The sequence below is a fragment of the Dermacentor albipictus genome, chromosome 1, assembly GCF_038994185.2.
Source record: "Dermacentor albipictus isolate Rhodes 1998 colony chromosome 1, USDA_Dalb.pri_finalv2, whole genome shotgun sequence".
Taxonomy (NCBI): domain Eukaryota; kingdom Metazoa; phylum Arthropoda; class Arachnida; order Ixodida; family Ixodidae; genus Dermacentor; species Dermacentor albipictus.
In genome coordinates, this window is record NC_091821.1 from 387016970 (window position 1) to 387029225 (window position 12256).

The following is a 12256-nucleotide window of genomic DNA, read 5'->3' on the forward strand; positions in this document are numbered from 1 at the left end:
ATTCTAACAAGAACTCAAGCGAGGCAACAAGCGAGATACGAAGGGCTCGGACCATGTCCTTGTCGGTGAAGGCGGTGCGCAACATTTGCACATACCATACGTAACTTGAGCGAGCTATACTGCGGCGAGTGGAAGCGCGGCTGATTGGTGTAGGGCGCGATGTCTTGGCTACACATTCATCCCGGTGTAAGCGCCTCTACAGAGTCTCGTATCTCGTTTTATTTATTTACTATGCCGAAAACGTGTTGCAGGGCCCCTGTAATAAGTGCGATAAAGTAGCAGAAAAGGTAAATAATGCGACGGTATAAATCACAGCGCTTCTCAGGACTGCTGCTACAGCACACTGCAAGGGGCCGCTCTATCGACAGCAAGCCGGAAAACGACGAAATTCAGCGACGCCAGGCCGCAAACGTGATCGAAGTGGCAGTCACGGAGCCAATAAACATGGCCCGTGGGAGATATCTGCCCGCAGGGAAATTTGCTTCCTGAGAGAGGTTACTTTTATGCGAAGCATATTACGAGAGCTCAACCCAGCTCCTCAGGCGCGGCGGTGTCGCCTTGAATACCACGTGACACCGTGACGTCACGACAGAGGAGAAGTGGCTTTGGCTCAACTCTTGCAAGATGGGCTGGGTGGGAATCGAACCAGGGTCTCCGGAGTGTGAGACGGAGACGCTACCACTGAGCCACGAGTACGATGCTTCAAAGCGGTACAAAAGCGCCTCTAGTGAATGCGGTGTTGCCTTAGAAACGAGCTGTTTCTAAGGCTCAGGCGTGCGTCGCTTGCTCAGGCGCACATTTCGTTGCCGCGCCGAACGCTGCGTTGCTCGACGCTCACCGCGTCCAATGCGGGGCGTCCGAGGCGAAGCAGAGTAACGCATGAGTTGTTTCTTCGTCTAGCCGAACCAAATATAGCCAAGCAACAGCAGTTCACCAGGCTAAACAGTGGTTCAACAACTAAAATAAAGGCTAGTATGCTTCGCATCCTGGGCTTAACCTTACCTAAGCCACAGCCATTTTTTATACTGCAGGGCCAATTTATCGCCGCAATTAATAAACAACAACAACAACGTACGCCAGACGCACGCTCGCGGGTAGGGGTGGGACTGAAACGAATGCGTTTCTGGAGATGTCGAGCATTTGCTGCGACAAAAGATGCGCACGCAGCGCACATGACGTACGACTATTTTTGTGCACCCCACGCCAGATTGTTAGAGCGTGCTAAAAATTAGGTGACGCAACGACCCCAAAGCACGAGCCACGTCCTCTTTTCAGTGGCTGCCGAATTTAGTATTCGCGCATGCGCTTAAACATTTGCATACTCAATAGGATCCTGATACGAAACGAGATATTAAATGCGAAGCACTTCTTAGCGAACTTTTGCCACTTTGACAGAACCTGGTAGGTTGTTTGCGGACGACTGTGTGCTTCTTAGAGAAATCACTTCAATCAATGATCAAACTCATTTAAATGCTTCTCTGGCTGGCATTATTGATTGGTGCAAAACGTGGGGAAAGCGGCTTAACGCTGAAAAGACGGTCTTTCTTCGTTTCACTCGTCAGAAAGCTCCACTAACCTTTAGTTACACGTTAGGCTCGTTGCCTTTGCAGGAAGAAACAAAATATAAGTATTTGAGCTTAAAAATTAGTAACAACTGCATTCCTTATATTGATAAATGTTTTTACTGTGCACGCCATTAGTTCCTGCGTTTTTACCATGCCCTACCATTGTGCGTATTTTAAACCCTGCCAACTGTTCATGCGCCTAGATTCTGCATATTTGTCAGTCTATCTTTGGTTGTAGTTTCTTTTCTTGTTACTGTTGTCATTGTAATCGGTATACTTTATAGTTCTTGTATCCAGTTCTTCCATATGTATAATGCCAGCCAATATTTTTTTTTCTTTTCGTGTTATCCTTTTTCCCGCCCGACCTTGTACTTGCCGCCATACCACATTATCATCGATTCCTCTCCTTTATGTTAAACTGCAAATTTGAGCCCTACGTTGTACACCGACAAATTACTTTGTACTTTCTTTATTACCCCCCTTACTCAATGCCCTGTAAAGGGGCCTGTAAGGTATGTTCAATAAATAAATAAATAAATAAATAAATAAATAAATAAATAAATAAATAAATAAACTCATCATGAAATTTACACATTGATAATATCTGTTCTTCAGCCTTGCATAAATTATATTTTTTGCGACATAAACTTAGAAATTCCCCACCTAACGTAAGACTGCTTGCTTATTATTCATTAATTAGACCGAAACTTGAATATGCATGTGTTCTTTGGGACCCGTTTACTAAACAAAATATTAAATGTCTCGAAAGGGTACAGAAAAAAGCCGTACGAGTCATATATTCAAAATTCTCTCGCAATGATTCCCCCTCAGAAATAATGCGTCTTGATGGCTTCAAAGTCCTTGAGCAGCGAAGGTAACACTTAAGAATTCGATTTCTTTCGATGCTTAGTAATGGAGACTTATCAATTAATCCTGCATCGTATCTCTCCAGTACAACGTCTAGGCTTACTCGACACCATCACCCAAATTCACGAACACCTTATTTTGCACGGACGGATGTATTCAAGTATTCTTTTTTCCCCGAACTATAACATACTGGAATAACTCGTTGTTGTCTGTTTCAATTGATTAACTCATTGTACTACTGTTGTATCTTACCACCCTACTTGATTGCATAATGCATAGTAATATTGTTCTGTTTAACCACCCTGCTTGGACCTGTTCTAGGTCTGCAGTATGAAATTTACTAAATTAATAATAATTTAATTAATTAATATATACCTGCCTTCGTCTTGGTGCTCTCATTGTCGTTTCGTTAACTTTACATGTACCAAAATACGCATAGTATGACATGAGTGTATGAAGAACAGAAATGATAGGCCATGACAAGAATGTCATGCCATCCATGTCATGTAGGTCATGAAACAGCCGCCTATATCTTGGTGCTCTAATAGTCCTTTTGTTAACCTGATAGGTACGAAAATTCGCATAGTATGAGAAGATTGTATGAAGAACAGAAATGATAGGCCATGACAAGAATGTCATGCCATCCGTGTCATGTAGGTTATGAAACAGCCGCCTACGTCTTCGTGCTCTCATGACCGTTTCGTTAACTTGGTTGGCTCCCCGCACACTGCTTCGCTTAACATCGATTCTTACAGGGCGTTGAATCTGCCGCATTTTTTTTTTTTTTCGTAGGTTAGCAGGCTCCGTCTCCCTATGGATCAGTTGAAGTGAATAAATAATTTGAGAAAGAGCTCGAAGTGATGTTGAGAGAAAGAGAGAGCAAATGATGAATGAAAAGCAGGGAGGGTAACCAGGACTAAGTCCGGTTGGCTACCCTACACTGACGAAAGGGAAAAGGGGAGGGAAATTTGTAAAGAAGAAGAGAAAGTCCACTGGGGATATCGATCGGTCACTCAGTCCGGATCACAGACGCTGACTCAACCTGGTAGCGTTTAAATATCACAGCAGCGCTTTTGTGGCCTTTTGTAGCTGCGATAAGCGATGCCATGGTCCCAAGATCTTGTTCAAAGTGAACGGTTGTCTATCTAACTGATTTAGAGCTGTGCAGAGGTCATGTTTATCATTTTCGAAAGATGGGACAGTAGATGTTTTATAGTCAACTCAACACCGCAGTTTGTGTGTGTAACCCGTGCACGTTCGCGAGAAGATACAGCATTTACTCAGCACAAAACAGAAAAGCTTGAAAAGTGAAACGCTGCTTGTGCACGCAGCAGCAGTACCGCTTAGGAGTTATTTTCATGGTCAAAATGAACTCTGCTTTCTCTTCAGACGGTATGTACTGTCCTGGCTTCTAATTGCAATTTTTTTATCCATGTGCGCTTCCTCTATCATTTCAGTTCTTTTCTTGTCAAATAGAGGTGATCATAATTATTCCAGATGTAGATCCCCGCGCGTGTTTCAGCGATGTGAACTTTTTTCGGAACAATTGCTTATTATTGGCGTCATCAAAAGAGGAAATGGCACTAGGTCAAAATACATTATCACTTCGTGCAGTTTTAGAATCCTTAGTGCAGTATAGTAGCGCTGTAAACGAAAAGAAAGCATAACCACTCCGAAGGTATGTTGCGTACACGCGAGATTTGCACAATGGTGTGCACAACGAATATTCCATTGGTGTCTCTGCGTTATGCTGCATGAGCATTCGCAAGCATATCATTTCTGAGCACAATATTTAAGAAAATATTCTAAAATACATACAGTGAGATGCTCAACCCTAACCTTTCAAGCTTCCGCTGCTCGGTCTGTGAACATAAAAAAAAGGCAGTGGCAGGGCAATATGTTATCATTAGAGTTCTGCCACGTAATTCACAAATGCTCTACATCATTTTTTTGCCCTGGACTCTCTAGGGATGATGCGAACATCCACTTCCGTTAGTGCTGATGCCAAGTCCCAGCAAGCCTTTTTGTGCAGTAATTGAAAAATGTTTAGAAATCCGGAGGTTAACTGTACTGATTATTTCTGACGTTTTAAGAGGAAGGGAACAGCGCAAAATGAATGTTGGTCTTCAACAGTCCTGACATGGTCTATAGCTTTTCCAAGTAAAATCTGATACCGACCAGTTTTCCTTGTTTGCTGTTACTTCGCTATTCTTCCTGAAAAGGGCCGGAAATAATCAATCAAATAATTGTTTCGCTTTTCCTCTACTAAACATGTTCGGCAGTACCGATTTTACGATTACTGTCCACGGAAATGCGTCTAACATTTAATTAATATAGCAAGACGATGTGTTGCCATCGTTTAGACGATTTTTATGTGAGGCGAGGACTGCAGTGGGGCTCCTCTTTCGAGTTTCCACAAGAACACTCAGCACCACGTAGCGCCGCCACCGCGAAGCCAGCGCGTGGCGTCCCAAAGGCATGGAGCACCGGTGCGTGCTAACGCTGAGAAACGCGAAACTAGGTAACCGGACTCCCCTCTCGCGCCACCTGCTGGTACTGCCGAGAAATCCTTGTGTGGCCTACGAGATGCGAAGCGTCTATCTATAGTATATCTGCCAGAGGTAGCTGCTTCAAAAACAAATCTGCATCGCGGTCTTCGAGAAAACTTCGGGAGTTCCGCTCTTGGAAATTATAAAGATTTCAAGTCGAACATTATTAAAGAGTATTCAGTATTTCAATCCAGGGATGGGGCACGAGCCTCTGCTAAATAAAGTCTAAAGCAATTTAAATATTCCGTATCAACGCAAGCAATTTGGTGCAGCATTTAAAGAAAAGGATCTTGCGTGGTTCTGCTCAGTAGCCCCCTAGTAGCTTCTATCGACGAAGCAGCGAGGCTCTCGACTACCGAGTCGCTTACTCAAGATATTATGTTTTTCTTTTCGTTATATACTTCGAGCGCGACGATTTCGGACTCCAATAAGTCAGCTAGATTACAAATCATTTTCAGAGACGAAGGTGCTTTGATGATAATCGCACACGTGTCTCAGACTTGCAAGGCAGCACGGACCTTAGTACTGTTCATGAAAGAGACCGGTCTCAGTGTCCGATTGTAGGATGAAGGTCAGGTCCATTCGTTTGCACTCTGCGATTGCAGTCTGTCTCTTTTCCTTGCTTTGTTGATTTTGCTCCCTTAATCCCCTTTCTCTTGTGTACGTTAGCAAATCGGACACGCGTCTGGTCAACTTCCCTATGTTTCTTCTCTCTCATCCTTCTCGTTGTCCTGCACCAACTCGACTGTATTTCTCAATGCCGTTAAACCTCCGCACTGAATGTGTCCGCTAAGATAATTATTTCGTCTAAATCCAACAGCGAATGAGGCAACTGTAGGCGGAGTACACATGACTCGTAGGTGGGCCGATTCTGTGTGGCCACGCAGGAGAAAACAACTGCGCGCTTTGACGTACTATCGGCCAAAAAAGTAAACGGACCACGGCTCAAGTGGCCGGAGCGACTGCGGGGCCACACCGGGGCGCTGCTGTCGCGCTCCGCGCGCGGACGACGAGAGTGCCCCGAGTGACGCCAGACTTCGCCCTCACTCTCACGCGGGGCTTCGTCACGCTTGAGGAATTTCTAGTGCACCGTTCGGTTGCTCTGCTGCTGACGTCGCAACGAAGGGGACCGTGCGTCGCCGGTAGTCCAGCACATGGCGCTGTCGTGCAGTGGCGGGCGGCCGCAGCGCATCAAAGCGCGGCACTTAGAAGGAACGAAGACCCGTTGTGATTGTTGTTTTGGTTATTCACCTTGTGTTTCATATTAGTGCATGTCGCCGGCCTGCACCGTTGCTCGATTTTAGGCACCATAACGCAAGTAGCCGCAACGGCGGCTACGGTGACGCGCGCTCTTTCACGTCCGCGCAATAAGTTAGATAGCGGGAAGCGCTGCGCGGACGTCCGAAGCTATAGTGGCGGCGCTCTACGACTCGATGCCAAGGCGAGTAAGCCAAGTCATCGCGGTCGACGGCAACCTTTCATCGCACTGAGGACCCCGTCAAGTCATCGAATGCTTCCGTGAATAAACTTTCACGACTAACTAACCAGTTTCTCCGATTCGTCTTCCCAATTATCTTTTCCTGGCCGTACTTTTGAAAAGTTTCATAACGGCTTACGCATTGTAGTAGCTAACTAAAGCAGTTTTCAGAGGCGCCACTCATGTAAATAGTAAACCCACTGCTGGAGACACTGCCGGAAAAGTACCCTTGACAGAAAAGCCGTGCCCTCAGGAAAGCTTCGCGCCTATAACTTATCGGGCTGGCGTGAAAAAGCGCACATCACTATCACCACCGTTGCTGCTACCTGTGTTATGCAGCCTAAAATGGAGCAGCGGTGAACGCAAGGTGAACGTAAGCAAAGCAACAACCAGAAGGGGTCTTCACTCCTTCTGAGCCCGCGCTTCGATGCGCTGCGGCCGCCCGCTACTGCACTACAGCGCCATGTGCTGGACTACCGGCGACGCACGGTCCCCTTCGTCACGACCGTCAGCAGCAGAGCAACCGAATGGTGCACTAGATATTTATCAAGCGTGACGAGACCCCACGTGAGAGTGAGGGCGAAGTCTGGCGTCACTCAGGGCACTCTCGCCGTCAGCGCGCGGAGCGCGATAGCAACGCCCCGGTGTGGCCCCGCAGTCGCTCCGGCCACTTGAGCCGTGGTCCGTTTAATTTTTTGGCCGATAGTACGTTGCTTTTCGTAGGCGTGACAAGTTCGTGGTTCGGCGTTTCTCCTCGAAGTCGCGCCCATGTACGAGCTGCCTTTCCCTGCATAATTAATTTGAACTTCAAGTGCGGAAACCAAAAAAAAAGAATAAAGAAAAAGTATTCATTAGAAAAGCACTCATTACGGACTAAATGCTCTCATATTTCAGTTTTTCTGAGTTAATCTCGCCGAGTGCACCTGGGACAATATTCGACAGCTAGAAGCAGTAGTTCGACCGTTCTTTTGACATGTTATGCCCTCAGAGTGTACATTTTCATTCCTTCGCACAGCCTTTAATTTGTACATCTCAACGAATCCCAGTGGTCGTGCTACTCCTTTCTGCAATTTGAAATCTTATTCCCAAAGGTAATGTGACAACTGTAAAAGTAATAACTCAATGTTCCATTAATCTCAAAGAAGCAGCGCCTAGTGAGATGCAATTACATAGATCTTAATCGGGCCTTCCCGGTAAACGGTGTCTTTTCGGCAGCCCCTTTCATCAGCCGCTTCCTCAGGGTCTTATTCGGTGAGGCAATTAATTTTTTTCATACCTATCAGCAGTATGGCTTTTTAATGTATATGCATTTCTTCATTTTTCTATTTTGTTAGTCTTATGGCACCAGTATGCCTACAAATGATAGGCTAATTCACTTATCAGTATGGTACCAATGAAAGTAGGTTTCTCAATTTCGTCACTGCTGTGTACCGAGTGGCGCATTTTCGCTGCCACGGAGCGAGCTCAGTGTGGCTATGGAAGCAGAAACTCTCTTTACAACTCACGGTCTTTTGATCTAGACTTCATTGAGTGAGTTTGCGCACCTTGTAGGATATCTCCAGCTTATTCAACGACATTCAAGTTGTCAATAACACGCCTCCTTTGATTTCCGAAAAATGCCGGAGAAGTTAGAAGCAACTTGCCGTCGAAAGAACAGATGTGCGCTCCAAACGCAGTTATGAAATGCGCCTACGTCTCGGTTGTGGCGGCGCCTGGCACTCATTTTTTCTTTTTAGCCTCATTTTTTTCTAATTACCTCTGGAATTGGTCTCTACCTTTGATGAAACTTTGACGGAATGCAGAAATAATAATGTCATTAAGTTTCCTTTGTTGGTTAAAATAATGTCAGCGACAGTGTTCACGCAAATCACGCAATTCTTGTCAAAGTGATTAGATGAAACTAAAGAGTTTCTATTCATGCGTCTATTAACTTATCTGAATTTTTCTTCAGAGAAATTGAATAAAGCTCTTCAAACTTCAAGATAGACAAGAGAATAGGATGAGAGAAAGATAGAGAGGTTATTCGGAAAAGAATGCGGCTGACTGCCCTACACAGAGGAAGGGATACGAGCAAAAGGATAACAAGCTCTGCAAAAGTACATTATTGACGTTGTTCGCACATCCTCTTTAGCGTTTACTGCAAAAAAAAAGAAAATGAAACAGGGATGGACAGAAGGCAAGACGAGGCCTTCTGCGCTTGTACGTTTGTGTTTGCCTCGCTTTCATTTTGTTTCAGTATCAAGGTTACTGCTCCAAACACGAAAAAATATTACCGGGAAAGAAAGCTTGCCGAACACACGTGCGCACCACAATATGTGCTCGTTCAATCGAAAATCAGACAGGCCCATTGCTTTTGTGGCTGGGGCCAGATGAATAGAGCATCGGGTTCCTGCGCTGAAAAAGAAGAAAAGCGCAGTAACGCGTTCTCTACCATGTGCGTCCATGTACGGCGAATTCTGCGCTCTATAATCTGGTCTGCAGGGCACAGCCAGTCTTCCAGTTGTGAAATTGCGCATGAAAGCAGTTGCCTCTGTACTTCAAACTGAGGATAGTCACAGGGCAGATCTCGGCTCGAATGTCTCGGCTCTACTGCCTGACAGCGCACGTCGCAATACGGCCATTCGTAGAGGGCGGATAGTAGGTTTTCGTAAATTGTGGGCCGGCATGGAGATGTACAGTAAGCTTAAGTATGCAAGTGGCGGCATCGCCATTTCCGAGTTAGACCAGAAGGTTAGCGCCGATTCAGAGCTAGCTAGTCCAAACCATAACTTTAACAAAGTGTCATTCCGGATTACGTGAACGATTATACACAGAACAAAGGCAGTTTCTTTGTTCTTGAAAGAAGAGCGAAATTGCGGCAGTCTGTGTTCTATAGGGGCGCAACAAACACACAGAGAGATGCAGAAAATGCGTTTCATTTCACCAAGCTGTCGAAATGTGACCCTTCCACCGAGAGAACATTCGCGAGTGCGCGCCAAGCGAAGTATTACAAACGCCACCAGGGCCGATCGAATGAGACGCGTGCTAGCTAAAGACATTTTGCCATGACGCGGACCGTCGGCAACTCACTTTTGGGGTATAGTGGACTAATTACATTTGTGCAATATTAATACGCAGGCATCTAGTTGAGTGCTTCACACCCCGATGGTAGTGGGGATGAATATGAAGTCGTTCACTGCAAAGTCTGGGAATGTTTGCCACCCCCCCTCCCCCCTTATTCAGCTTTGTATGTGCATGGCCTCGCTGAAACGCGAGCCCAGTATTCCACTACAGCAGCGGTAGAGCGAAGCTCTGAAGGAGAGTTCCGCAACAGATTTCGTGCGCCGGCAGTGTTCGATGATGTGATTGGTATGAAACGCCAATCATAGAACAGCCAGAAAGTTGTCTCACTTGTCCAATGATACAAGGTAAGCAAACTGCGGACTGTCATGCTCCGCGATAAAGAATTTGCCTTTCATGATAGTTAGCCAACACGTATTTTCTTCTGTGAATTGACTGGTCCAGCGCAATAAACAACACAGGCGACAGCGAAGCACACACAGACAGTGCTGACTCTCAGATGAATATTTATTGAAGACGACGTAAACGTCAACGCTAATACGCATGCACGACAGAATCCTAGACAACATAAAACGAGAATACATGAAAGGCGACGCGATCTCTTTACCACTTGTGCATGTGCTTGAAGAATTCGATCTCTTTACCGCTTATGAATATAAACGGCTGTCTGATGCCCTTCGTACAGTTTTCGCTAATGTGATAAGTCTCTAGGATTATTAGTTTGTTCGTGTCGCTGTGTCTGTTTAAGATCGCCGCGTTATTAAACAGTGGCTCGCACTGATCTTTCGTGCAGTGCGCCTACTAGGTTTGAAAATCGGCCATTATTTTTGAATTTTCTGGAGTACTCTAATAATCTGACGTTGGCGCACCTTCCAGTCTATTCAATGTAGATATTGCAGTAGGACAGAGGGCTCTGGTAGACTCTATTTTGCCACATAGAAACAACGGACTTCTGTGTATGACGGTACACTAATTTTTCGTTTTAGGTTCGCCTTCTACCCGTGCTTCACACGTGCGCAAAAGCTTCTCAGCTACTTGGGCGATGCGAAAACAACGCTCGCACAATATTGGGATGCGACATTCTTTAAGTTTTGCGCAAGCTTGTGAACATATGGGGCGAGCCAATTTTACATATATTTTGCTTCGTCTTCGTGCCTGACAGCTGCCTTCGTCCACCGTGCCCCCTTCTCACGGGACCCACTTGCAATGTAGTTTGGATACGCGGCCTTTTCTGATCTCGGAATCTGTCCAGTGCGAGCCATTGTTTAATAACACGGCGTTCTTAGACACAGCGACATGAACAAAAGAATAAACCTAGAGACTTATCACCTTAGCAAAAACAGTACGAAGGGAATCAGCCAGCCGTCTTTTACTTTAAGCGATAAGAAGATCGAAATCTTCAAGAACACGCACGAGCGGTTAACAGATTGCTTCGCCTTCCGTGTTTTCGTGTTGTTCCAGTTTCTGTCGCTCATCCGTATTCACGTTCGCGTTTACGTCATCTTCAATAAATATTAATTCAAGAGTAAGCGCTGTCCGTGCGTGGTTCTCTGCCGTTCGTGTTGTTTCTTGCACTGGACAGGTCAATTGTGAGATGAATCAAGACCAACTAGCCCGGCTGTCAGTTATGTTGCAGGTATTTACAGTATTCGTTTATTTTCGAGATTTATTATTGGCTTTTCTTAACCCTGTTTTGCTGCGCATGCGCCATGCCTCCCTTCTTTTTTCGTGCCTACATATTTCTGCTCACTTCGTATAAATCTTTTAGTTGTGAGAAAACGCCTTGTCCTGTTGTTCCTTCGTGTACCGTCCTTCGTGCGCTTAAGAAGTTTCGAAGTTATGAATGGTCGCAGAGACCCATCGATTTGGAATTCTGAAGGAATGTTTTTGTTGCTTTCCGCGCCAGCGACGTGTACGGCCATTCTCCAAAGGCCTTCATTTCATAAAAGCCATGATGCCTACTCAAGGCACGAAAGCACTGGTGGCAACGCGTCCAGTGCTTGTAAGGTACTTCGAGCTGATGGCATGTGCGGCTTAGAAAAAACTTCAGAAGAGTGTAAACCAGTTAATATAGCTTGGCGACTGCTTGCCGGTCTTGCTCTGGCAATTGCTCAGCAGCTGATGGGGAGTTACATGCTGCAACCGTGCCTTGTTAGGCCGAGGATGGACCATGCCCTAGGAGTTGAGGCCAAGAAACAGCAGCTGCGCTATCCGAAGCTTCTTTGTCCTCAGCATTCTTGTCCTTGCTGTCAAGTCTACTTGGCCTGGGTGGCAAAGCAGGTCGCAATGACGGATGTGACATGCGCTTGATAGAAGCTGTTGAGGTCACTGATGAACATCAGAGGTGGGAACGTCATCGGCGTCGTTTTCTAACAATTGTCCGGCACCTTTTCGGTGAGGCCACTCATCCTTTATCGTGTTATTCAATATGCTCACTCTTTTCTGAATGAGGGTACATTCCTTAAAGAGGCATGATAGGATCTTAGACAATTATGGCACTTCAGAGTGGTGGCTTTGCAGCTGTCAAAGGTGTGAGGTTCGGAGAAACGACAGCATGCCATCGCGTTTGTGCACACACTGCACAACTGTTAAAAGCTTCATTCATTTTCTGCAGCTATGAAGGGACGAACTATACGCCAAAAATGACTTCCGTTGACTTGTGACAAAAGCGATTCACCGTTGAATGTATACCCTTCACACAACGTGACCGGCCGATGCGAGAAACGCGTGTGATAAGA

The 12256-nt window shown here is 45.7% G+C and overlaps 1 protein-coding gene across 1 annotated transcript in view; it reads right to left on the minus strand.

Annotated features, from left to right (window-relative positions):
• Window positions 1-12256, minus strand: part of LOC135902476 (uncharacterized) — an 867879-nt gene that overhangs the window by 267066 nt on the left and 588557 nt on the right. The window lies entirely within an intron of this gene.